This window comes from Rhipicephalus microplus, chromosome 4 (genome assembly GCF_043290135.1).
Source record: "Rhipicephalus microplus isolate Deutch F79 chromosome 4, USDA_Rmic, whole genome shotgun sequence".
In the NCBI taxonomy this organism is placed as follows: Eukaryota; Metazoa; Arthropoda; class Arachnida; order Ixodida; family Ixodidae; genus Rhipicephalus; species Rhipicephalus microplus.
Window position 1 is genome coordinate 7,931,874 of NC_134703.1, and position 25,478 is coordinate 7,957,351.

The 25,478-nt window shown below is 43.7% G+C and overlaps 1 long non-coding RNA gene across 1 annotated transcript; it reads left to right on the forward strand.

The window, feature by feature from the left end:
• Window positions 1-1,930: 1,930 nt before the first annotated feature.
• LOC142814157 (uncharacterized) lies at window positions 1,931-15,291 on the forward strand. The gene is made up of 2 exons (XR_012894823.1): window positions 1,931-2,094; window positions 14,794-15,291. It is a non-coding gene; the product is annotated as an uncharacterized LOC142814157 (long non-coding RNA).
• Window positions 15,292-25,478: the final 10,187 nt, after the last annotated feature.

Below are 25,478 nucleotides of genomic sequence, written 5' to 3' on the forward strand. Positions count from 1 at the left end.
ACACACACACACACACACAAACACACACACACACACACACACATGCACCCACGCACACGCGCGCGCACAGACACACACACACACACACAACAAACAAACAAACAAACAAACAAACAAACAGAAGGCATGATGCGGCGAAAGCAGCTTTCCAAGTGATGGGGTTCAGAAATCGGCACGATAGCGTCATATTGAGTGGCAAAGAATGATGCTCTGCCAAAGGCCGATATCATACAATATATGTACAGAAAAGGTTAAGGTCGTTTACCACCACAGCTTTTTTTTGTTGTTGTTTACAACGTGGCTTATCGTAAACGTACGTAGGGACGGGGAGGCCCAGCCTCACCGCCGCATCGCGGGCCTTCTGGACAGACTTGAGTTGTTGTATGAGAACTGGACTCGTGAGCAAGAACAAGCTTTTTTAGTGAGTTTGGGCATTGGACGACCCACTCGTTGTGCTATTCGCATTGAGTGACGACTTCTTGTTATTTTGCTGTTCTGAAACGCATTATTACTCATATTAACGCGATTACTTTCCCGAAAACAAGCCTGCCTAAGGCAAATTGGCGGACAAGTCCCAAGCACCGGCGTGGCTCAGTGGTAGTATTTTGGGATGTCGAGCAGTGGACCTGGGTTTGGGCACCACTGTGTACTCAGTGCTAGTTTTTTTTTTTCGTGCGACAGTGGTTACGAACGTCACCGGCTGCGACGGACAACTACGGCGGGACAGAATATATATATATATATATATATATATATATATATATATATATATATATATATATATATATATATATATATATATATATATATATTGAGCGTATTTAACCATGACCTATGTTTTTGTATCTTCTGTATATGATGTGTCTTTTTATTGTTCTTGCTGTTTTACACCTGTGTGCAATGCTATGATTTGCCCCTCCTGCTGGGGCCCTTAAATGGGCCTGCAGTATTTTGTAAATAATATATATATATATATATATATATATATATATATATATATATATATATATATGTGTGTGTGTGTGTGTGTGTGTGTGTGTGTGTGTGTGTGTGTGTGTGTGTGTGTGTGTGTGTGTGTGTGTAAATTTTACAAAGCTCTGATGCCTTCCCAGCTCATATTTCATGAAAGCACCAGCTTTGACGCTTTGCTGAAATAAGAACTGCCCTAAATAATTGGAATCAAAGCAGGAACACTTTTCTCTTCGTTCTTGCGTACTCTTCGTAGTTGTGTGTAAAAAACTAAACAAAACAGTACGTATAGCTCTGTCTAGTCTGTAAACTAACACAACTTCCAGTAGATTCGTTGCACATAAGGAATGTATTTCAACATTTATGAGAAACTAATTCAGATACCTTTTTATCTCCTTCGTAGATTTTGTTAGCTATTTCTAGCCACTTTTGTATTGCAATCTTGCTATTTTTTGTTTTCTCTGGAATTTAGCGACACTGCTACTGACCCTTCAGTCTCAGGTGAACTATGGCGCTTGAAAAGCTTGGGATATGCTGAGGCACTGCCCGCAGTCTCGATATATTGCCTCAGAATGTTGCGCTAATTTTTCCGGGCACCTCAGGCACTCTTACAGAACCCAAATACAAGATCAAGCAAAAGGCGAAAACGAAGGCGCATGTTTGACCGTTGGACGAGAACGCTTGAACGACATCTCCAGAAGGCATGTTAACAATGGAAGCGGCTGCAGTCTGGCCCGACCGTGCTTGTCTCTTCCGATCGAGCCACAGCTGCGTGCGCAAACTCTGCGCAGAGACACGCAGGTAAACACGGCTGCGACGCTTTTTCTCCTCGCCTCTTCTCTCCCTCTTCTCCGTCGCTCGTGCGCCTACGCTGCAACGCTGATGAAGATGCGCCGCAGCTGCGAAACTACACTTTGCAGTGTTTGTGCAAGGTCTGCTTTTTTTTCGTACTTCTGTTTTTGCGTCCACGTCGGCTGCGCGCGCGAACAGCCGGCTGCGCCTGCGCGACATCGCCAAGCCCGTACAGGATCGGTGCACAACACGAAGCATGGCGTCGAATGTTGTGGTGCTTTGCTAGGATAGTCGTGCTGAAACAGGAAGCGACATGACACAGGCCACAGAGTGGTGAGTGAGCTTGTGATATCTGAATGACCTACGTGACTGAGAACTTTACGTAAGCACGGACGAAATGCAAAGAAAAAAAGTGGCAGCAAATCCACTGAGTGAATGATGGAGAGTTGGGCGAAGCATTCGTCCGTCCATTCGTTCTTGCTTCCGTCCGTCCATGCGTACGCCTGTGTGACCGTCCATGCGTCCATCCGCCCATCCGTGCGTGCGTCTGTTCGTACGTCCATCCCTGCGTTCGTCCATGCATCTGCCCTTGTGTCCGTTCATCCGTTCTGCTAATGAGGATCACAGCGTGCGTGTTAACTAAAAGCTGAATGCTCTCGTCTCTCATTCCTCATTAGCAGCCATTGGCATGTAAATTGATCACTATTTTTTATTGTTCAACAACGCACAGAAGAAATCTCTCACCGGCACCACCTTGGAGGTCAAAATGTTATACTTGTTACACACTACTACAACGGCTACGAGGGATGAACGGGTGCCGCTATAAAGAGCTTCGCCCCTAAAAAGAAAAGCTGAGTCAAGAAATTAAATTGCCATAGTTAGCGATTTTTGTTTGAAGTCCTATTCTGGTACAGTTGCAGCCATTTAAGTAGTCGAAGTGAACGATGTGTTTCGATGACTACAGGGGAACGTGCGATTGAACATCAGTCCCTAAATATACGCTGTGATGCAAGGTGACATCCTGAAGAAGCCGCCAGCGAAAGAACTCTATATATGCAGATAATTTACGAACCATCGTTTGGCACTGTAATATTAGGTTTTCGGCTAGTTACTGCAGAATACGCGAAATCACATGTGTTAGATCCACATTTTTCATATTCCCACTAGCAGGCGACAAACGTTTGCATTTGCTATGAAAGGGTGGTAAAACCAACGACGAAAAAGAGCACCCTAATAAGGTGTTGCTTATTCTGTTGTTGCTTATGCTACGGCTGAATAAACATCCAGGGCTCTTCCAGAGATTGTGGTTAACATTACTGTGATTGTGGTAGTCCAGAGAAAGTTCTGATATGTAATGGTTGTAGGTTGGCTAGGGTATGTTCCCGTCTGAAGCATGCGAAGGGAGATCGCCTGTGGCCTAGGCAACTTTTCGTGTGGCAGTGAAAAGGACGTATACGGCCCAATTGATAGTGCTTCGCTATCTCGTTGAAGGTAGTGAAAAAGGCCCTAAAATGAAGGTTGGGGGCTAATTAAAAAGAAACATTGCGAAATGACTTTGAACACGACCTCACGCCAAACTTTTCCTCAAATTTACTTTTTTACCAAGTCTGCAAGAGAACGTGAAGGTTATTTTAGTGATATACGCGTAAAGACTGCTTTGTTAAAAGAGTTCTTTGGTAAAATCTTTGACGTTTTGAACGGAAGGAATTATGCCCACATTGAACATCTCATGAGCTTGTTTTCATTCGTGGCCACTTGGATACATACTAATCATGTTCAATGCTTGTTTGCCGCAACCAGTAGTCTCACTAAATCACAGAAACAAGTGCACTCCAGCTACGAGTACCATGTGACCAGAGGTTCTACAACCACATAGGCAATAACAAGCGAGGTTGTAACGCTCACAATGGAGTAGCTCAACTGGCTAACATTGTGCACAACTGCTCAAAAAAAGCCATAAGACGAAAGTGTAAATTCTTTTCCGATTCATGGCGCGAATTAAAAGAAGAGAATTCCTGGGAAAGGCAGGTATTCTTGTTGAGAAAAAGAACTGCCACGAGAACTTCGTCTTCAGTCGCTCGTCATACAGGCCACGACACGCACTTTTAACAGATTTGTGTTTGTTTTTGTGGTTTAGCGTCCCCAAACCACCATATGATTCTCAGAGACACCGTATTAGAGGGCTCCGAAAATTTCTACCACTTGGAATTTTGTAACGTGCACCTAAACCTAAGCACATGGGCCTCAAGCATTTTGGCCTCCGTAGGAAGTGCAGCCGCACTCCTAACAGAAGTGACGGCAGTCTACCATCAGCGCATGGCACTGCCTGCGCGACACAGTTAGGCGGACGTAAGGCGAACTGATAGACACACATTTTCATTTTGCTCGTGAACAAGGCTGCCCAGTGGGAGCCGAAACGTCTTTGTGCGTGTGTGTTATATATTCGATTGGTTGGTGCAGTGATTCGAGTTTTGTACCTTCATCAAAAGAAAATATTTCATTTCTATTAACACAAGAGTAGCTTGTAAGGAAATAAACAGTTTTCTGTTCTGATTCAGTGGTGGATTCGGCACTTGTTCAGAAAGCCCATCATTGTGTAAAGGACGGTATCCCTGCAACATTTTCTATACTACCTTGTACATGATAACAACAGTGATGTACAAGCCAGAGAACATTCCAGAAATTCAACTGCTGCATGTGTTCAGGTCAACGACAGGAAGTACACATACGTTCAAAAGCGGTATAAAGCTACAAAGTAAAACAAATTAACAATTTACAAGCAGCCGTGCGCCAGGAATTCCCGCACATGTGTTAGCTCTCGGCGTGCGTCATACCCCCGGTTGTTTTCCAAGTGGGCTAGCTGTTCGCGATCGCAGTGTTCTTCGAATCCTTCCGATGAGAATGCGACACATGAAATATCGTTTCTTAAATAAAGTAATATTTTTTTCTCCTTTAGAGATGAGTGAACTAACTGGTGTGAGTGCAATACACTTTCACAGTTTGAGTCTGATGCCATCGTTCTTGAAGTGAATATAATGGCATCTTTGATGTCAACAAACAAAAAGAGACGATTACAGATCACAGTGCAGGGTGGCGCATGCGTGGTGTGCCGAGTTTCACGAAAATAATTGAACCACTTTTTTTCTGCGTGTAGGTGATTCTCACAAAATTCGCTTCACGTCATAGTTATCCACGTCTTACTTTTCGGTAAGGAAACCTCTAATCCTCATGTGTTCACATATATGCTTCAAGTACCCTCAAAAGTTTATGGATATTTTCAATCTGCTGTGTTATTCGTACTAAGAAACATCCTGAAAAATTGAACGGCCCCTATAATTAGTCTATTATTTCTCACTGAAATGTTTCAGCCCTCGGTGAAACATGAGCTCCGAATCAGGATATCTGAAAGTTCAAGCAAATATTATATTTTGAGTGAAATGAATCCAAATAAAACGAGTACATAAAAATGTTTTGTTTATTATTTAGCTTATACAAGCATGAGTGAATAATATTTCAGTACTTCCGGGAAAAGAAAAAAAAACATACCATTTTTTTCTTGCTCTGTTAAATTTTATTTCAGCGTTCAAAATTCTACGGCCGCGTGGAGAAAGCAACCATGTGTAATTTTCTGGCTAATATCCGACCAAAATTGAAAGTTCCATAAACGAGATTATCATCAGCTTCAAGTGAAATACACTGAAAGGGGAAGAGTAAAGACTGTATTTAATCCTAAGATAAAAAATAAGCAGAAAAACTCCACACATTTTTGTCCTACCTTTTGCTTCAAATTTTTTTGTTAGTTCACGAATATTTTTTAAACTATACCACTTCTTGTCTTTCGAAAATTGACATAACGGAAGAAATATACAGTGAAGGGCGCGTCTTTTTTCTTCGTTAGACACAATATTAATGAGATCTAACAGACAACCACTCAAAAGGAAGGTGTAAGGGATGTTATATGAGGTAATTGTAATGTAAATGTGAAGAAAGAAAAGTAGGTGAAAAGAAAACTTTTCAGGCGCGAACCCGCGACCTTCGAATAACGCGTTCGATGCTCTACCAACTGAACAACCATGGCGGCTTCCCTGCCATTCATCTTATTGGGGACGTTGCACGTCATAAGATTACGTGCTACGTGACACCGAAACAAACAGAAAAAGTGTTCCACACTTGCCGTCATGGCCACAGGCGGCGCTGACCGACGCTCTCACGTTAATTCACATATGTACCCAATAAAGTGGATGAAGGGATAGTCGCCCTGGTAGCTCAATAGGTAGATCATGGAACAAGTTATTCGAACGTCTCAGGTTCGGTCCCTGTCCACGGCAAGTTATCTTTTTATTTACTTTCTCTTTCTTCACATTTACATTACCATTAACTGATATACCACCCCCTGTACTTAAGTTGGCATGGTTGTTTATTATATCTCATTATTGACATCAAATCCTAATAGACACTCACTGTCAGCCATATTACACGCATCATCATCGCCACAATGTTAGCGTCGATTTTGGTGAAAAAGCAATAGACATGGGTGCACGGTAATTTGGGCCTCATGCTCTCTCTGCTCTGAGAAATTGAGCGAGATACTTCTGAAAAGATGCGGAAGCACTTTGTTCACACGAAGAAGCAAGAGGAAGAAGAAAGGAGGCGAACCAGACGCGCGTTCGGCTAGCTATGCTACACTAACAAAGAAGGATTGAAGGGGTTAAAAGGAAGAAAGAGGAGGGAAGGAAACACCTTCAGCCAACATGTTCTCTCGTCCATTGCACGCCTATACAAGCGGTCGCTTAATCCGTTCGGTTTTAGGAACAGTAGCACTGTTCGCGTCACTCTGTTAGCAGCCAACATCCGAGGATCTTCTCTTTGAAAAATGGTCTGTCCTCCAGATCATTGTGTAAAACGCCACGTTCGCTCACAGAACGATAACAGGAACACAGTATATGTTCTATTGTTTCATAACTGTTGCACGAGTCACATTTGGAGGTGTCTGCCATTTCTATGCGAAAACTATGCGCTTTTGTGAAAGCCAACTACAGGAGGCGCAGTAACATTGCGTAACGGTGGGGCAAATTCGATGGAAATTTTCTCGATGGATCCAGCTTGTTTCGGTGCCAGTTCCCGACACTGTAGTCACTCAAGCAAATTTGCGACATTGTGTCAGCAAAGTGCCGCGTCTGTTCTCGACAAAGGGCTGTCTGGGCGTCCTCGAGCGCAGACCAGGCAGCATCATCAGTGAAGTCTTTTCTCTAAAACCCGCAATCTGCCGACAGCGTTTGTACTTTTGGAATCCGAACGTCATGTCTCTTCGACAAAGCTTAGTGAAGGAGATCTTTTCGTTCGCTAATTGCTCATGCACTCTTCATCGTAACACTGAGTGCGTAGTCTGAAGGGATGCCTTAGAGTCCCTAGAGACGGCCCACTTTTGAGGCTGGGCTTTCATGATACAAAGGAAAGCAGCATGTAAGGCAGCGAGCTCTGCTTCTGTTGATGTTGTCCTGCGGAACTTAATGATCACTTGGCACGTTGGTATAACAACAGCATCAAAGAAGCTGATTCATCGGTGGGTCCTTTGGCCCTATTCCTCGTTCAGTAGTGAAATTGTCGCCTGCCGTAGGGGGCCAAGGTTAAATGAAGGGTCTTCTTCGTAATTCTAGGAATCGCGAGTCGTACCTGAGGTTATTGTGAGCACCATCTAGTGGCCTTGCCGCTGGAGTGAGGCCCGACGCTGGGCATTTTTTGTGAGTACTAACAATGTTTTTGTGTTACGTGGCTTGCGGTCTCAGCAACGTGGCGACCGGGAAGCAAGCAGAGATGTCTTATGTGTGCTCTTAAATTTTCAGTGGTCAAGTATAAGTCAGAAACAGATGCTCTCTTGCGATCATAATTTTCCCGTGAGTTGAGGCGCAGCGTAGCCATGCTAAGCATGTGCGTAGTGTGTGGCCTTGCAAATTTTCGAGGGTGCCGATGTTTGCTTGTATGTATTTGCCAGCAACGGCAAGCTGTAGCGTAAAAATCCCCAAAACAGCACTCTGTATAGCTACGCCATTGAACATATCGACGTGCCACAAGTTTTTGCCGCAGGGGAACTGCACAAAAATGTACAAAAGTAGTATGGCTATATAGCCCGCACATGCTGACTTTTTTACATCTGACGTAAAGTGAAATAAAATTAAGGTAAGAAAGTAACACTTTTTCCAGTTACAAAAAACATGACTTTTAGACAATGGCGTGAATATATAATACAAATACAAGGCAATGACGTTAAGAAAGAAAATCAATGAACGTAGTAACTATTTCTCACCAAAGTGTTGATATAATAGGTAAAGGAAGGCTAACAGTGCAAAGAAAAAGTCCACTGCACAAACGAAAGGCTAAATTATCCTACCCCTTACCCCCGACGTTATCGGGAATATATGATCAATTATTTTATGCTGGGACACGGCGGTGACATTCCTACGGTGTACTTTCTTTGACGTCTGTTTACTTCTAATGAATCTACCCATCAACGTGTCAGACAGCACAACTTCCGGTCAAAGTAGACACCATTTCAACCAGTGGCATCACGCCGCATGAAGCAGGCAACCACCCAATGGAAACGGTACCCACCATGGCTGGTAGGTTCAAAGTGGCAGTGGGACTATGTTGTCTTCATCTCTCGTTTTATGCTTCTTAAAACATCTCCGGTGCTCGAACCACTGCGCAACAAACTGCGCATGCTACCTCATGAGATTAGTGAAGGACGAGAATTTTCTACGGCACGTTTCTTTTTTGGGAACTACCTTAATACAAGTGCACAACAAAGCCAAGGAAGATGTAGTGAGTGGGGTGGACTGATTGAGTTATATAAATTCAAAAAAAAAAAAATAAAGTGGACGAAAAGAACGTACCACTGACGGAGGTCTAAGCAGCAACCTTGAGAAAAAAATTAACTCATTTATAGAGGTCCAAAGATTTCTTGTGAGAGCAGCCGCAATCGCTTCGATTCTCCATCTACATGTATGTATATTTCAGACTCAAGACTGCCGAATTCGAGACCATCGCTGTACGATGAACAAGAAAGACAAACGGAACAGATAGGCCCGTATGTTCGCATATCGTAGCACACGGAAACTCGATAAATCGCTTAATCAGACCCGCGTTTTCTAGCGCTTTTTATCAAGTGCACACGTTATCCTCCACCACTGTCTGCCACTGAGGCTCGGCTAGCCATGAGCGAGACTATAATTGGCTCACAAGGCGCAGCAGTGTCAGCCGGTGACAATTAAACTATATAGGCCTGCAGAGTACTTGTTTTTGTTTATTTGGAATTTTACCCGCAACGTCGTCTTAGGTACAGTGCTTCATTAAATAAATCCACAGTTCTGTGGCCAACTGAATCAGCTGGTAAGATAATTCATTCGACAAAGAATAGTGGGGAAAAAAGAATGCCTAGACCGATCAGGCTTCGGATTCTATGGCCTTACGTTTGACTTTGGGGTCATGACAACAGGATTGATAATGTGCTGATTTGAAATATTGTGAAGTAATAATGTTTGTTTTCTTGTTATATATTGATGAAAGTAGTTTCAGTCTTAGATTACGTCTTCAGTATTGCAGGTATTGCCAATTAGGATATCTCTTCATACACCGCAGCTTTCAACTCAGTCATATTTTCCCAGAACAATCTCGCTGCGATTGACTGAAGGCCCTCAAGGGCATGAATACGTACTTCGGAAAAAGGATCTCACACAAGAAAGGCGTATAGGACTGACGTAGGCAGAATATGCGGCCTGTTTAACCTCCTTGGTTACGTTGTTAAGCTTTCTTCTCAAAAAGCCCAGGGCTTTTCTGTTGAGAACGCTGCCAATGTGCACAGAGCATCTCCCAACCTCAGAAAACGTGACACCCAAGTACAGTATTGATTGATATGTGGATTTTAACGTCCCCAAACCACCATATGATTATGAGAGAGGCCGTAGTGGTGGACTCCGGAAATTTCGACCTCCTGGGGTTCTTTAACGTGCACCCAAATCTGAGCACATGGACCTATAGCGTTTCCCCCTCCATGCGAAATGCAGCCACCACAGCCGGTGTTCGATCCCGCGACCTGTGGGTCAGCAGCCGAGTACCTTAGCCACTACACTACCACGGCGGGGCATGAAATCCAAGTACAGTATTTATGTTTTTTTTCCTAATGACTTTATTGGTTAAATTATAATGATTTGTGAACCTACCGACCCTTTTAGTGAAAATGACGTGAACGCATTTATTAGTGTTTAGTGCCATGTCATTGTTTTTACACCATACCTTCACGTGACTAGGGTCATCATGAAGTTGTGTGTAATCCGTGTGGTTCGTCAGTTCTGTATACAACACGCAGCCGTCAGCAAACATTATAATAAGACACCTAAATATATCCACCATATCATAAATAAACACAAGGCAGAGAAGTGCGCACAGTGTGAAACCTGGGGTACCACTAAGGTCACCGCAACTAAACATGAACATGATCCACCCAGAACAACCTTCTGTTTTCTTGAAGTTAAATAGTCAGTAAGCCATCGGCAACTGGTTTAATCAATGTTCAAGCTCTGCAGTTTTTGTATGGAACCGAGTGTGATACCGTATCGAAGGCCTTTCTGAAGTCCAAAAATAAACAATCGGTCGGTCTTTTATTAACTATAGCGGTAGCTATATCAGAATAGAATTCAAATAATTGGGTTCTACATGAAAATTCTTGTCTCAACTTGTGTTGTTTAGGGTTACAAAAATAATTGAATACAGGTGACTCATTAAAGCACAAAAAGGAAACGTCCAAGTAGTGTACAACAAATCGGTGTCAGATAAATCGGTCTGAAATTTGATATATTTGTTTAGAACCACTTTTGAATATGGGCACAACATTAGCTACCTTCCAGTCATTAGGAAGCTTGCCTTCATTGAGTGATTTTTTATTTATTATAAAGATAGTGAGCTCCTGACTCTGAGCAGTGTCTTAAAGGTCTTGGCGATATGCCATCTGGGCTAGTTGCTTTACTTTCGTCAATAGGCTTTAACAACCTAATTGTGCCATTGAATGAAAGCTCTATCTCACTAATAGGCAAACATTGTTCTTTTCATTCGTGAAAATGACTTGTGTATAGAAGGGCGGAAAGCCGATTTAAAGAGTTGTTGAAAAGTGTGACTTTATTCCTATGCTCAGTTATAATCTCGCCACCATAAAGTAGATTTGGTGAGCAAATCTTCCCACTACCACATCGTTTTAACTACTTCCGAAACTTTTTATTAAGACAGTCAGTGGCCAAACTCTTAAAACACTTTTTCCAGGCTTCTTACAGTTTATTTTTATAAGGTACTGTCAAGTCTTTCCTTTTATAAATATTTTCTGGGGATTTATTTTGGCAATATTGGGAAAATGCCCTCTTGAGCTTTCTTTATGAGCTGAATAAGATGCGTAATAACACAGGTTTCTACCCTTTGCTTAGTTTATTGCTTAAGATGCTCGGTACGTGGCACCAAATGAGCCAACCAATGAGTTCCTTAAACACTTGTCATAGCTGCTCAACAGTTTCTTCGTCTGCACTGCATTAAATAACAGAAATTGATGCCCTAGTTCCGCCTATAGTTGCTCATACTTAGCTTAACTGTAAAAGAGGATTCCCCTGGACTCGCATTTTTTTTTTTTTGCATTCACAGGAGATGTGGTTATCTTTGCCAAGACAGCATTATGATCACTAATACCGGGAATAACGCGTTTCTTATCATTGACATCATGGGTATTACAGAACAGCGAATCCACAATGTTGTCAACTCAGGCAGGGCTTGAAACATGCTGCACAAGGCCGAACACGTCAGTCCACGTTTTCAATTCACAATATGTGGCTGCATTAAATTTCATGACACAGTTACCGCCATTCCACTTATCATCCAGCAAATTAACGTTACCAGCAAGAACGACACACTCTTTATAGAAAGTGCAGGCAACTTTTCTCAGGTGAAGCATAACATTCGGTTCAAAATTAGGAAACCGACAGAAAGCAACATCAATGAAACTAGAACAATGCACTCCATAGCGCCAAACAGATTCAGTTGCGTTGTTGTCAATGAAGATTTCTTCGGACATCAAGGATCCTTCACAAGAATAAGAACTCCACCACCATGCGTTCACCCATCTTTCCGATACGTTTGAAAATTGCAAGGAAATATTTCAGAGTATGAAACTGTTTCACCAAGCCAAGATTCTGATCCAATGACTATGTCAGCGTTCACTGACTTGATAAGGCCACCCAGATCACCAGCTTTTGGATGCGAAGCAGCTCTTTGGCAAGCTTGTGTAACGCTGTCCGTCCGTGTCTCCGTGCCAACACGCCGCACTGTGTTCTCTTCAGCGCAGTTGTTGGAACGATGCCAAGAAGGTCAAATCGCAGTTGACATCACCCTCTCTTTCACGCGCTGCAGCTGCCGGCTCCTCCCAACACACCAAGGTGGTGTTGCTCCTTCGCCCACTCGCAAAGACACTTCTCTCTCGCTTCACCTTCTCCCACACCCGGAACGCTCGACCACATGTCGAGTGGAAACACTCTTTCAGGTCGTTTATGTTGCGATGAAACTTACACGAAACCCTACCGGCCTTCCCTGTTTTTGCGTTTCAAAGAAACGTTTACTCGAGTAAAGGCTACACCGAGTTTCCCTTCGAACCATTCTTCGAGCACCAGCATCGAAGCCCATTTCAACCAGGTCAACGGCGTGCGCACCGCTGCTGCTTCACATCCCATCATGGTTCGCTTCGAGGAGGCGGTTCATAATTTTTATTCTTAGCACTGCGGAAATTCGTGATCAGCAGGGTATTATCTCAGGCACCTTGGAGCTTTCGTCTCCTTTTTTTGTTAGCGTGTGACGAATGTCTTACTTGTGTAACATACTGTGCGTCACTATCTCAAGTGTAAGTAAGTTTTACCGTCAATTGCAAGCTTACCAAAAGAAAGTTTTACTGTTTGACCATCTTCTTTTTTATTTTGCTTAATCCCATAAGTGCTTTCCTTTTCAGGCATCTGATTGGAATAGTCGTCACTGATTGATGAGCCAGAATCTTTCAACTTGTATGCATTTTTCTACAGGTCAGCTTTTTTCTCGAAAGTTTTAAAGCCGTACAATAACCAGTCTGTTCTTCCCCGCTTCTTTGTTCTTATTCGGTTAATTCTTTCAGCACTCATTAATGTGACGCCCATTTTAGTAGTAAAAATATTCCCTAGCCATTGTTACGGAGTGATTCATTCGTTGCACCAGTACTTTCCCTCAACACATATACAAGCAAGTTATTACGCCTGCTTCTGCTTTCAAGATTATCAACCTTTGCTTGGATCTGAACAGTGCCTGCCGATATTCGATCCACTGTTTTTTCCCCAACGGTGTACACTTTTAACCGCAAGACACATTAGTTCTTTTTCAATTGAAGCCAACCTCTGATCTGCACGAGCAATGTACTCGCTGAGCTTCTTGCTAAATGTTTTCACCACCTCAATTATTTCTATTTGACGTTGAAGTACCTCTTGCATAGCTGAACGATTAGGGCCCGGGTTCAATTCAATGACTCTACTCAAAAGCAATACCAACTTACACGCAGCACCAAAACACTCCTCCACTCCATCACAAAAAAGGCTTTTGAATAAGGCAACACCACCAAGGGCTGAAAACCCATGATACATTTGAAATAAGAATGTTTTTTTTTTTTTGCTAACTTGCCAAACGTACAATAGCAGATTATTCCGTGGCTGCATACCGGTGGCGCAACCTCGTCCAATGCCCCCGAAAACTTTGGGGGCGTATCTCGAGGCCTCGCCTGTCACTGTCGATTTGGCTGAATAGTTCAAGGCACCGGAAACCGAAATTTGAGCTGACCACCGAATCCGTGAAAATTCATCCGTGTAACGCAATGTATGACTGTGCTGATTCGTGTCGGGTGGCAATGTCACCGGCAGCTGACTTTGCGGTAACCATTCATCCATCCGATAATACCTACAGGCACAAGCAGAGGATCTGCAGAACGTGCACCAGCCGATTATTCCATGGCTGCATGCCGGCGATGCAACCTTGTCCAAATGATAGAACGCCTGCTGTGGTCTTGTGATTGCTCTGCGATCGAAAGGAAAAGTTGTTTGCAATTAGCTGAACATGCTAGGTGACAGACTGTTTTTTAAGATCCTCGGATTGTCACCATAAGCACTCTTTGACCGTAAAAGCGACGAGGGAATTGATACTGCTTTTCAAATGACCACGTAAAGCGATTCGAAGGCGTGTAAAAGAAGGGCGCAACTCGATAGGACATTATTCCCCACTCTCTCTCTCTTTTTTTTTAGCCCTTGGTCCTAGACCTAGACGGTAATTCCTAGACGGTAATGTTGGGCAAGCTTGTGTTGCGTTGCTGAGCACGAGGGCTAAGTTTGATCCCTGGCTATACGACGGCCACATTTCGATGGGCGGCAAGAGATGAAGAGGAAGGCCGGGAAGTTGACCAGATATTAGCATCTGGATTGCTACACAGCCCTGACAAGAAAGCAATCATGTAGTTGGGTATGGCTGCACGAACCCGGAGCCGGCGAGCCTCCTTATCACATCATTCTTTTGGCGACCCCAGCAGTGGTTATAACCCACCCTGGTAGTGACAAAGCGTGTCTTGTTTACATCCTTTTATTAAGGAATTAGATGCCTTCCGAAACACGTAATTTGACCGTTGGCGTCAGAAGAACGAGTGATGCAAAAAAAAAACCTCATGGGATAACGTTCCCGACACGTATCTGATCACTGTAATTTCTGGCGCCACTATGACAATCCATCACGTGATGACGTCATCACATGACGTCTTATCTTGGGTGGGCCGATCATGAAGGCAGTGCGAAAACAGACGAGGGGCTTTTATAGGAGGGCAGAGTGACAGTGCATCGACTAAGAAAACAGAGGTATATTTGATCTTGTAGTCGTATTAAGTTAACGTGTAAGGAACCCTGTAAGCTTTGTTATCTCCATACATATTCTTCCTATTCACGAATGCAGGTGGCCATTCAACGCGCAGCATGTGTTGCTCCTGGTTGTCTGCTCGGCAGCCACATGCTGCGCCCTCTTCATCGCCTGGAAGGTGACGCAGATGGTTCGCCTCGCACGGAAGCGCCAACTGCTCGCCAAACACGTCCAGGATGGGTACGTCTTCCTCGGCGAGACCAACGTGGCCATGGAGTACAGCTGCCACGAGAACGATGCACGTCACTACCGACTCCTGGAGGCTGCACAGACACTGTGATGATGTACGGTGCCGCTACACACCCTCACGACCCTTAATCGCTACCCCTGGTAGCAAATACCATGCTCAGATGGATTGCGGGCCAATCAGGGTTCTTGCAGTGTACCCAGCAATTTTAATAATCGCTGATCGCCCTTAAGCTCTGACAGAACTGTTACAAAGCCCAAGCAACAAGGAAAACCCTACGTCCAAAGAAAACCATTGCGATTGAGCTTGTGATACTATAAGATGGCCTATAAATGGTGGAAATGAAATACTTGTGACACGAATTCCCTTTTTATCAGATCCCTGCGACGCCGCTTGATTTTACTTTGGGGTGGGATGTTCCTCATGGTTGGGTGTAGTATACACAAAGAGTGCTATCAACCGACACCACTACGTCGGAAGTGACGCTTTCACAACCTTTGGCTCGGCATCTACGCCGAATGCTGCATCGAAGACTGCAACAGGCATTGCTTTGATCTCGGAGTCATAAAACTTTGGAGCGGCTATCGCCTCGATCACATTCAGCTGATTCCCTTGTTGTAGAACCGAGAAGGAAAAAAACATGAAATGGCTGGGAACCAGCTTTTTAGCTCATGTCGAAGGCATCTTTATAGGGTAGACGTCAGGCACCATCAATAGGACAAATATTTATCAAGCCTACACTGAAAATATTTGTCATATGTGAACGTGGGATTGCTGTGTTATGTAAGGCATATATTTATTATTTGCAAAACCGACCGAAAGTTGGCTGGTAGCTATGGTTAATTGGTAAATGAGATATTTCTACAGGTGCTTTTTAAATGAGACGAGTTTCTTAGCGAACGACAGTGACTTTGCGCGTATCCATCCATCGATCCATCCACCCATCGATCCACCAATCGATCCGTCCATCCATCCGTCCATCCATCCGTCCATCCATCCACCCATCGATCCGTCCATCCATCCGTCCATCTATCGATCCGTCCATCCATCCGTCCATCTATCGATCCGTCCATCCATCCGTCCATCTATCGATCCGTCCATCCATCCATCCGTCCATCCACCCATCGATCCGTCCATCCACCCATCGATCCGTCCACCCATCCATCCGTCCATCCACCCATCGATCCGTCCATCCGTCCATCCACCCATCGATCCGTCCATCCGTCCATCCACCCATCGATCCGTCCATCCGTCCATCCACCCATCGATCCGTCCATCCGTCTATCTATCTATCTATCTATCTATCTATCTATCTATCTATCTATCTATCTATCTATCTATCTATCTATCTATCCGTCTATCCGTCTGTCCGTCTGTCCGTCCGTCCGTCTGTCCGTCTGTCCGTCTGTCCGTCTGTCCGTCCATCCGTCCATCCGTCTATCTATCTATCTATCTATCTATCTATCTATCTATCTATCTATCTATCTATCTATCTATCTATCTGTCTGTCTGTCTGTCTGTCTGTCTGTCTGTCTGTCTGTCTGTCTGTCTGTCTGTCTATCTATCTGTCTATCTATCTGTCTATCTATCTGTCTGTCTGTCTGTCTGTCTGTCTGTCTATCTATCTATCTATCTATCTATCTGTCTGTCTGTCTGTGTCTGTCTGTGTCTGTCTGTCTGTCTGTCTGTCTGTCTGTCTGTCTATCTATCTATCTATCTATCTATCTATCTATCTATCTATCTATCTATCTATCTATCTATCTATCTATCTATCTATCTATCTATCTATCTATCTATCTATCTATCTATCTATCTATCTATCTATCTATCTATCTATCTATCTATCTATCTATCTATCTATCTATCTATCTATCCGCCTATGACTTTTAGCTCTCCTGGCCGTTTAGATAATGGTATCGATACCAAACTTGGCAAGGCATAACATGACTGTATGAAGAACATATTTGACTAGTCATAACATGAAAATCATGGCATGAATGTCATAATTCACACTTCATGGACCTGCAGCTCTTGCAGTAATTTCGTTCACATGGCATGTTCCAAAACTAGTATCGTATGGCATGATTCCATGGCGAACACAAGAGACAGACCCTAACATGAAAATCACGACATGCGTGTCATGTAACTACATGACTACATGCCACGCTCATGATGTGCTCGCGGCTGTTTCGCTAGCGTCACTTATACCGAATTTCGTATCAGGTACGGGAATGGATGACGAAAGTATGTGACTGATGCAAACGTGATAATCATGAGATGCGTGTCATGTAACAACATGACTACATGCTACGCTCATGAAGCGCTCGTGGCCGTTTCGCTAGCTTCACATGTACCAACCTCGGTATTACGTGACGCGAACGGACGACATAGGTAAATGACACATCCAAAAACATGATAATCACGGCATGCGTGACATGTAACAATATGACTATATGCCACACTGATGATACGCTCATGGTCGTTTCTATAGCTTCACGTATAACAAATTTGGTAATATGTGACACCAATGGATGATGAAGGTATGTGACTGCGGCAAACATGATAATCATGAGATGCCTGTCATGAGCGAGCATGACTACATGCCACAGTCAAGGCGCCAATACATTTCGACGCGAAGCGGTGCGCGTGCTCGCTGGCGTTCATTTTGTCGTGTCGCGCCGGCGTTGCCAAGCCAAGTGCCGGTCCTGCCATATACTCGCAGGCATGCGCCACGCTGGGTTGCTTTGATGCATGCGCGTTTCAGCGCGTCCGGCATCCCTCCATGACGAAACGAGGGAGACCCAGTATTGCCTGGGTAACGCATTGGCGCGAAATGCAGCATGCCGCATTTCGCACCGGTTTCCGTCGGGCCACGTCGACGGACGCTGGTCGGGCCTCTCGTCGGACTATAGAGTGCACGGGTTTTGCTTACGTAGCGTCACTGTGCCCAGTGTGCGTGCGTGTCATCGCTACATTAGAGTACATTGGGCCCTTCATGATGCGCTCGCTTCCGTTTTGCTAGCTCCACATATACCAAATTGGGTGTCACGTGACGTCAACGGATGACGAAATGTATGACTGGTGCAAACATGATAACCCTGACAGCGTGTCTTGTGCGAACACGACAACATACCACGCTCATAAAGTGCTCGTAATCTTTTCGCCATTCCACATATACTAAATTTGGTATCACGTGACGTGGATATATGACGAAGGAAAACGATACATCCAAATATGATAATCATAACACAGAAGTCATGTACGGCATCATTTACCTCTACCTCGTAACGTTGTGCTGATTTTCGTGTGACATATCAACAGTTCTCATTCGTTCTTCGCATATCATCGATTCCACTGTACGTGGGATCGCCCATTTTTTTATCCAACGTTGCAAAGGTAATTTCCTGCACTTTTCATGTTTTCTTGTGTTATTAGTGTTTCTTAAGCCCCAATTGTATGCGTATAGGAAGGAAAATAGAAAGAAAGGAACGGCAGGGAGGATAACCAGTCTATAGGCAGCCGGTGTGCTACCCCGCGCATGAGAGGGAGATGGGGGAGATGAATGATAGAGAGGAGATTAATGTGCTGTTAATTGTGAGTGCTATCCACTAGTGCACAACTTCTCTTTTACAAATGAATGCTTTTGGGAACACCTACAGGCATCCTCTATCTTGTGCGCCTGCTGATGAACAGTGGGCGAGGAAAGTCCAGCGTAGCTCATTTTCTGAACTTGTCATCCGTGACAACAGTCACAAGATTGTTCACTTTCTGAAATGTTTGACTCAAGCTAAAGCTCTCATTATTAGCCAACTGTTACTCAATTAGGGTGTCTGTCACTGCAACCTTTTTACCGTTCTTGAAACGTAAACTAAGTTTCCTTTCCGACATGAACCCGTGTCGGATATACGTGCTTATCACAACTGAAAGTTGATCTAGTTGGTCGTAGAACAACCAGACGCGTAGGCACGAACACAGATAATAAACACAATATCAAAAACAATGTTATCTGCACGGATACCTGGCACAACAGCTTGGGGTAATTTCTTTTACAGAGAAAGCTGTTATGAGATCACAAATCGCGTCTCGCGCAGCGCCGTGGTCGTCCGCCGCCGCCGCCGAAGCCCGTAACCATTGTCGTACGAAATAAGAAAAAACAAACCTAGTACCAATGACACAGTGGGGCTCGAACCCGCGTCCGCTGGATACCTGCCCGGTATTCCAACACTGAGCCATGCCGACTTTTTTTTACATGGTATTTTTTGTACTTGATCAACACGTAGCACACGGTTGCCAGATTAGGAGCAGTCTCACAACATGTATACTGCTGAATTCACGATTGTCAATAAATAATGCAAGCTTACTTGCTTGGCGTGTATTTTGCCAGTTGAGGACTGTCGGTGATCTGACGACATAGCAGAAATATTTCATTTATAGTAACGTTAGGCGACTGTGCGCACGAATACCACCCCGCAACAGCAGCGAATTAAGGCCCATGAACCTGCGCGACCACCAACACCCACCACCGATGGAGCCGCCATATTGCCCCCAGCGCAATGATGATGATGATGATGATGTTGTTCACAACGCCACCGCTACCCTTATTTTCATTGCACTGTCAAAGGTACAGTTTCCCTTCTGTAGTTGGTAGTTTGTAGGCGTTCTGTGGTGTAACGCTATTGACTCGCAGGAATAAAGTACATTGCAATGAGCCTGATTTAATGGCGTTTACGAAAACATTCAAATCGAAGAAAACATTTTCTATGCGTCGGTTGATTCGAGTGTGTAGGAAGCGGGAAAACCGCACACTAAGAAAACGAGAAACGTCCCTTTTGCGATGACTAATAATCGTGTCTCTACCCATTTAACACGGAAAACACAAATTTAGGTAATGTTTGCATTCGCACAGCTACGCAGCAAGATTTAAAACATTACCGAAGTGCCTACATCATAATCTACGTGATTGGGAGCATGCTTCTTTCAGTGTAGCGAACCTCTCCACACTACTTTGTGTGTGGGGGGGGGGGGGGAGCTTAATTCGCTTGGCTAGTTATCGTGTATTTAAATAGGACTCTTCTGATCACAAAGTGCCCCTAATGTGGTAGCTTCACCTCAATAAACGTTCAAAAGTAGTCGATAATGTTGAGATCCACATCAGCCACGGTAAGACTCAACTTTTGGCTGACGTTTCAAGATTCAGCGATGGACCAACAGTGCCAATTCCGTGTTAACGGTTCCTCTATTGCGTTTTCTTCACCACAATAGATGTGAAAAGTATTGCCATGCTGTATGTAAAAATAAACATTTTTTTTTATCCCGCCGCCCCGCCGCGGTGGTCTAGTGGCTAAGGTACTCGGCTGCCTTGCAGGTCGCGGGTTCAAATCCCGGCTGCGGCGGCTGCATTTCCGATGGAGGCGGAAATGTCGAGGCCCGTGTGCTCAGATTTGGGTGCACGTTAAAGAACCCCAGGCGGTCAAAATTTTCGGAGCCCTCCACTACGGCGTCTCTCATAATCATATGGTGGTTTTGGGACGTTAAACCCCACAAATCAATCAATCAATTTTTTATACCGCCGTACGGCGCGCTGGTTGTCCTGCGCTTATCACAAACAGAACGTAAAGGTTTGGCTGCATTGGGACGTTTGATGGACATTCATGGACAATTCGGTATCTATGTTTACCTGAATTCTTATCTTTTATGCATCTTTTCTAGCTTGTAAGTGGTTTCTATGTTTTGTGTCGGCATCACCAATACCGCCCTCTAACTAGTGGGCAGCGTTGCCTGAAAACTTGGAGCTTCATGCACGTCTTTACAATTTATATCTGGTGCCTGACCCGTAAGCAGCTGTGCTGCACTCATAAATAACCATGCTGACGTTGGTCAAAGGCCATGCCGCAATGAGGAAGGACTAACCCGTCCGTGGACCCTGCGTCTGCCGCAAAACGTCTCTCGATTACCGAAATGACGAATGCTTCCAAAGGAGTATTTTGTCTGCGGGGGAACTTCTCAATGCGTATTGAAAGAAAAAGTGAAATGCAAAATAATATGCGAGACCTCTCTTTATTTTTTCGCACTTTTCGCTATCTCATACTATACCCATGCACCACATTTCGTCTAGATTAGACCATGCCTATAAAGTCAAGCCATTTTTTGCTAACACTGAAAAAAAAAAAAACGAAATTCGCCTCTTTCACTAGCAATAAATCAATGAAATTCAGCTCCATCCAGCATTGCCACTATCAACAATTATCCGTTTCTTCAATTACCGCTCCACTCGTTTCTCGAGCGAAGTAACACTTTTCAATGGATCACTGAATTGTATTTTATACTGATCTTTGATTGTGTTCATTTGTTAAAATATTATTGTTTATTCGTGAAATGTTACTAGTTATTTGTGAAATGTTATTCTTTTTGTAATATATTTCTAGTTTTCCTGTCTCATTGCTGTGTTCCTGCAATGAAATTGTATTTCATTCTTTAAAAATCCCTCTATGTAATGCCCTCCGGGCCCTTTGAGTAAATAAACAAAATAAATAAATAAACAAACAAATAAATAAATAAACATTTGAGATTACTTGCATTATGTAATAACTTATAGGATAATATTTTGTTCCGTATAGAAATAACGCGCATGTGAAGAGGCACCAGAGGCTTCAATGTTCAAATATTCTTTCCTATAGTTCCTCTATATGCTCTAATTTTCCTTGTCTTGGCGCGCCATCGCATGGAAGCAAAGAACAACATCTTGTCATAGTGTTTTTTTCATTCCCAGAGGTGGCGCCACGCATCTCAAAAATAGCGCATTGTTGATAGGGCACATTTACGAAATATTTTGACGCTGAAAATGTGCTCAAACCTCACGCAATCGCTAAAAGCGCTGCCATGTTAATAAATTTATGGACCCGACTGCCTGCACACATGCACGCTCTAGAAACGTTTCCCACTTCTTGATTGATATGTTGGGTTTAATGATTATGAGAGACGCCGTAGTGGAGGGCTCCAGTGTTTTTTACACCCGGGTTTCTTTAACGGGCACCCAAGTCTGAGCACAAGGGCCTACAGCATTTCCGCTTCCATCGGAAACGCAGCCGCGCAGCCGGGATTTGATCCCGCGACCTGCGTGTAAGCAGCCGAGTACTTTAGCCACTAGACCAACGCGGCGGGGCTTTCCCACTTTTTGGGGCGAATTCTTTTTCTCACACCGATAATTGTATTTGGTCTACTTCCGATTGCTTTCTGGAACACACGGAGCTTGCCGCGTTCGTATCGAAAATTATTCGTCACACTCATATAAGTACGCGCAGCGTTAACATCGCTTGTGAAGTGGAAGTACTGGGCTCGCGGCGACAACGCAAGGAAAGGCGCGCGAGACAAACAATAATTATTTGAGGCGTTTTCATTGAAAGAGAAAAAAAAAAGGTCGATGTAGAAACCGAAACTGGGCTAATTTGCGCGGAAGCGTACAGCGCGCCTTAGTATACTTAAATTCTAAAACAGCTGGAATCAATATTAATGTGGCGATTTCTCAATCCTGAACGGAGAAAGGCAGTTTGTAATACAAAAATATGAACCAATTAGGATTACTGTTTCAATCAAGCTGAGCCACACTGATTGTACCAGCAGTGCCTCTGCAATCGTGACCGAAACAAACAACATGGTCACATCCAAACTGCGTCGTTTGTGTCCTAGTGGCTTTGCTATCGTGTTTGTGTTCGACACTTAGCTTTGCTAAGGCGAGTTGGCACTTACAGAAGGACATAATGATCTCGGGCACAACTCAAAATAGGGAGTGCGAGGCTGACTTTTCTATTTTTTTCTCGCTTCCTAGTGTTTTTTCTCTAGTTCATTGCAATGTTATCGAGACCTCCTCTCTCCAACGAGAAATATTCAGAATAGAAAACATGCGTTGAAGATACTGGGCCCCGATCTACTCCTGAAAAAAAAAAAAACGAGGTGTCTTTGCACTCACTTAACCCAATCATTTAACTAGCTAACTGATGGTAACATCTGTCCGTAACATCCGGCCGCCCGCCCGCCCGCCCGTCTGTCCGTCCGTCCGTCCGTCCGTCCATCCATCCATCCATCCATCCATCCATCCATCCATCCATCCATCCATCCATCCATCCATCCATCCATCCATCCATCCATCCATCCATCCATTCATCCATCCATTCATCCATTCATCCATCCATCCATCCATCCATCCATCCATCCATGTGTGCCGTACGGCAGATATACGTGGGTGGATATGCGCCGCACGTGCTTGAGAGTATATGTCTACCCAGGAACGACGAGCACAGACGTGGGTAATTTTAACGAGTGAGGGTTCAGAAAAAGCTGACATCGACAGCGTTCACCCAACGAATGCAAATAATAAATGCCAGGGTCCCAGCAGTAATCGAACCTCAACATTCTGCATGACAATCGAGTGTTCTGCCACAGAGCGCCACGCCAGGTACCGGAACTACTATTCAAATTGACCCTGTGATAATCGTGAAACGTTAACTGTTGTTGCAGTGCTGGCTATCAATTTTATGAACATTACATATGTACTCATATAGTATTTCCGTCACATCAGATTAACGTAAACTATAGTAAAGCGCCATCCGCTCAAGTTGATTGATGTAGTGCCCAGGGCTACCATCCTCGCGAGCACCAGCACTTTATATCAGCTGTTATTATTCATGTTGCTGTTGGCATCGTTGAGCAACTGTAAACAACTGGTTATATAAAACATGCGGCAGTTTAACGTGTGCGTGTGCGTGAATTTGTACATATTTTCAGCGCCACTTCACAACATTTGGCAAATATTCTTTCTCTCTTTTTTACTCCCCTCTCCCCCTCCCCATGTGTAGGGTGGCAAACTGGACGCATAGTCTAGTTAACCTCCCTACCTTTCCTACATTCTTTCTCTCTTTCTCTCTCTTCATAACAGTCACCTTTCATGCGCATGCTTCGCATAACATCGATTTCTAAAGTACTTTGCGGATTTTGTTAAACTTGATTGAGCCCCAAAGTTCTCTACAAAATTCGCATTTTATTATATGACGTCTCTTATTATAAAGCTGTATAATAATTTGTTAGACTGCTCCATTCTTGACAAGCCCGCCCCCAGTGAGTATGAGCCAATGTTGAAGGTGAACAAGAACAAGAACATAAAACGAGCTCAGAAGAACACTTTTAACGTGGCAGCGGTAAAGAGCTCGCAAATTCCGGTGTCCGCGTCGCCGTCGTTGGTTGCGAGTAAAAAATCTGCATCTTATGCGTGACGGAAAATGGAGAACGATGCAAATAAAATAAATAAATGATAAGAAATCTTGGAGCTGAGTGGCGACCGAACCAGGGTTGTTTGGCTCCGAGTGGGGATTAAGCCCAGGTCGTTTATGTGGCAAGCGGATGTTATACTACTCGGTCATATATACCTTTTCTCGTAAAACAGTGAAAAGAACTTTCTTTGCTTAGAAATGCAGAAAAAGTAGCTTTTATGCTTCCCAAACACACGCGTCCTGTATACACGCGTCACAACGCAACATAAAATATTGCAGTAATAATGCGTGGTACTAGCGTTCATTGCTAACAGGCGTCAAAATATGTGATTATAATAATGACTTAGCCATTTAAATCAGGCACCCCACTACAAAAGGCACACAAGCTACTGCGCCGATTCCCTTAAGGCCACGTATACTTATTGGGTGCATAGCGATATAATTCGAAAAGAATTCATGCCCTAAGAGTTTGAAATACGCACTAGGAACAGGATGTCGCTATTGCGTTCAACTCTTAAAGGTGAAGCTTTAGGGTCTCCTAATTGTTCAAGGCCTTCAAGAGGTGCCAAGAACAAGGAAACACTTGTGATGGTCCAGAACAGTGCGTCTCTTTCCAGGAAGGACTCCTCGCTCTTCGAGTCTACCATTACGCCCATACGACGAAGCATGGCAGCAACGGAAGCGAAAGGATTATGTTAACGTTATCATAATATATTGCTATACTGTACATTTGAATCGCTTTAGAGTTACCTTGTGAGCTAAATTAAGACTAATGAAATATTCCACTCTATATTAGCCAAGTACAAACGTTATTTATGAATACTGACAATATTGGGATATGTATATTTTAGCCGCAATACAGATTTCAGTTGTTTGATAGAAAATACTTGCAAAAACTTTTTCATCATCCTGACAATATCGTCAGTCGCCAAAAGAGCGTTTTTCTCAGTATTAGTTAAAGTTGATTTGGCGCTTTCAAAAAGAGAAACAAATCCCCATATTCGCTGGGAAAAAGGAAGGTCCTTTAAATGAATTTTTTACATTCTTACATTTAGGTACATATGGTTCATTCCTTTTGAAACACTAAACATCAGATAGGGCTAGTAGTAATATTGGTAGTAGTAGTAGTAGTAGTAGTAGTAGTAGTAGTAGTAGTAGTAGTATTAGTAGTAGTAGTAGTAGTAGTAGTAGTAGTAGCAGTTTAAAAGAAATTCAACTTTTCTTACATAGGTGTAACGAAGCTTCGAATCCCTGATACACTCATCCGGCCC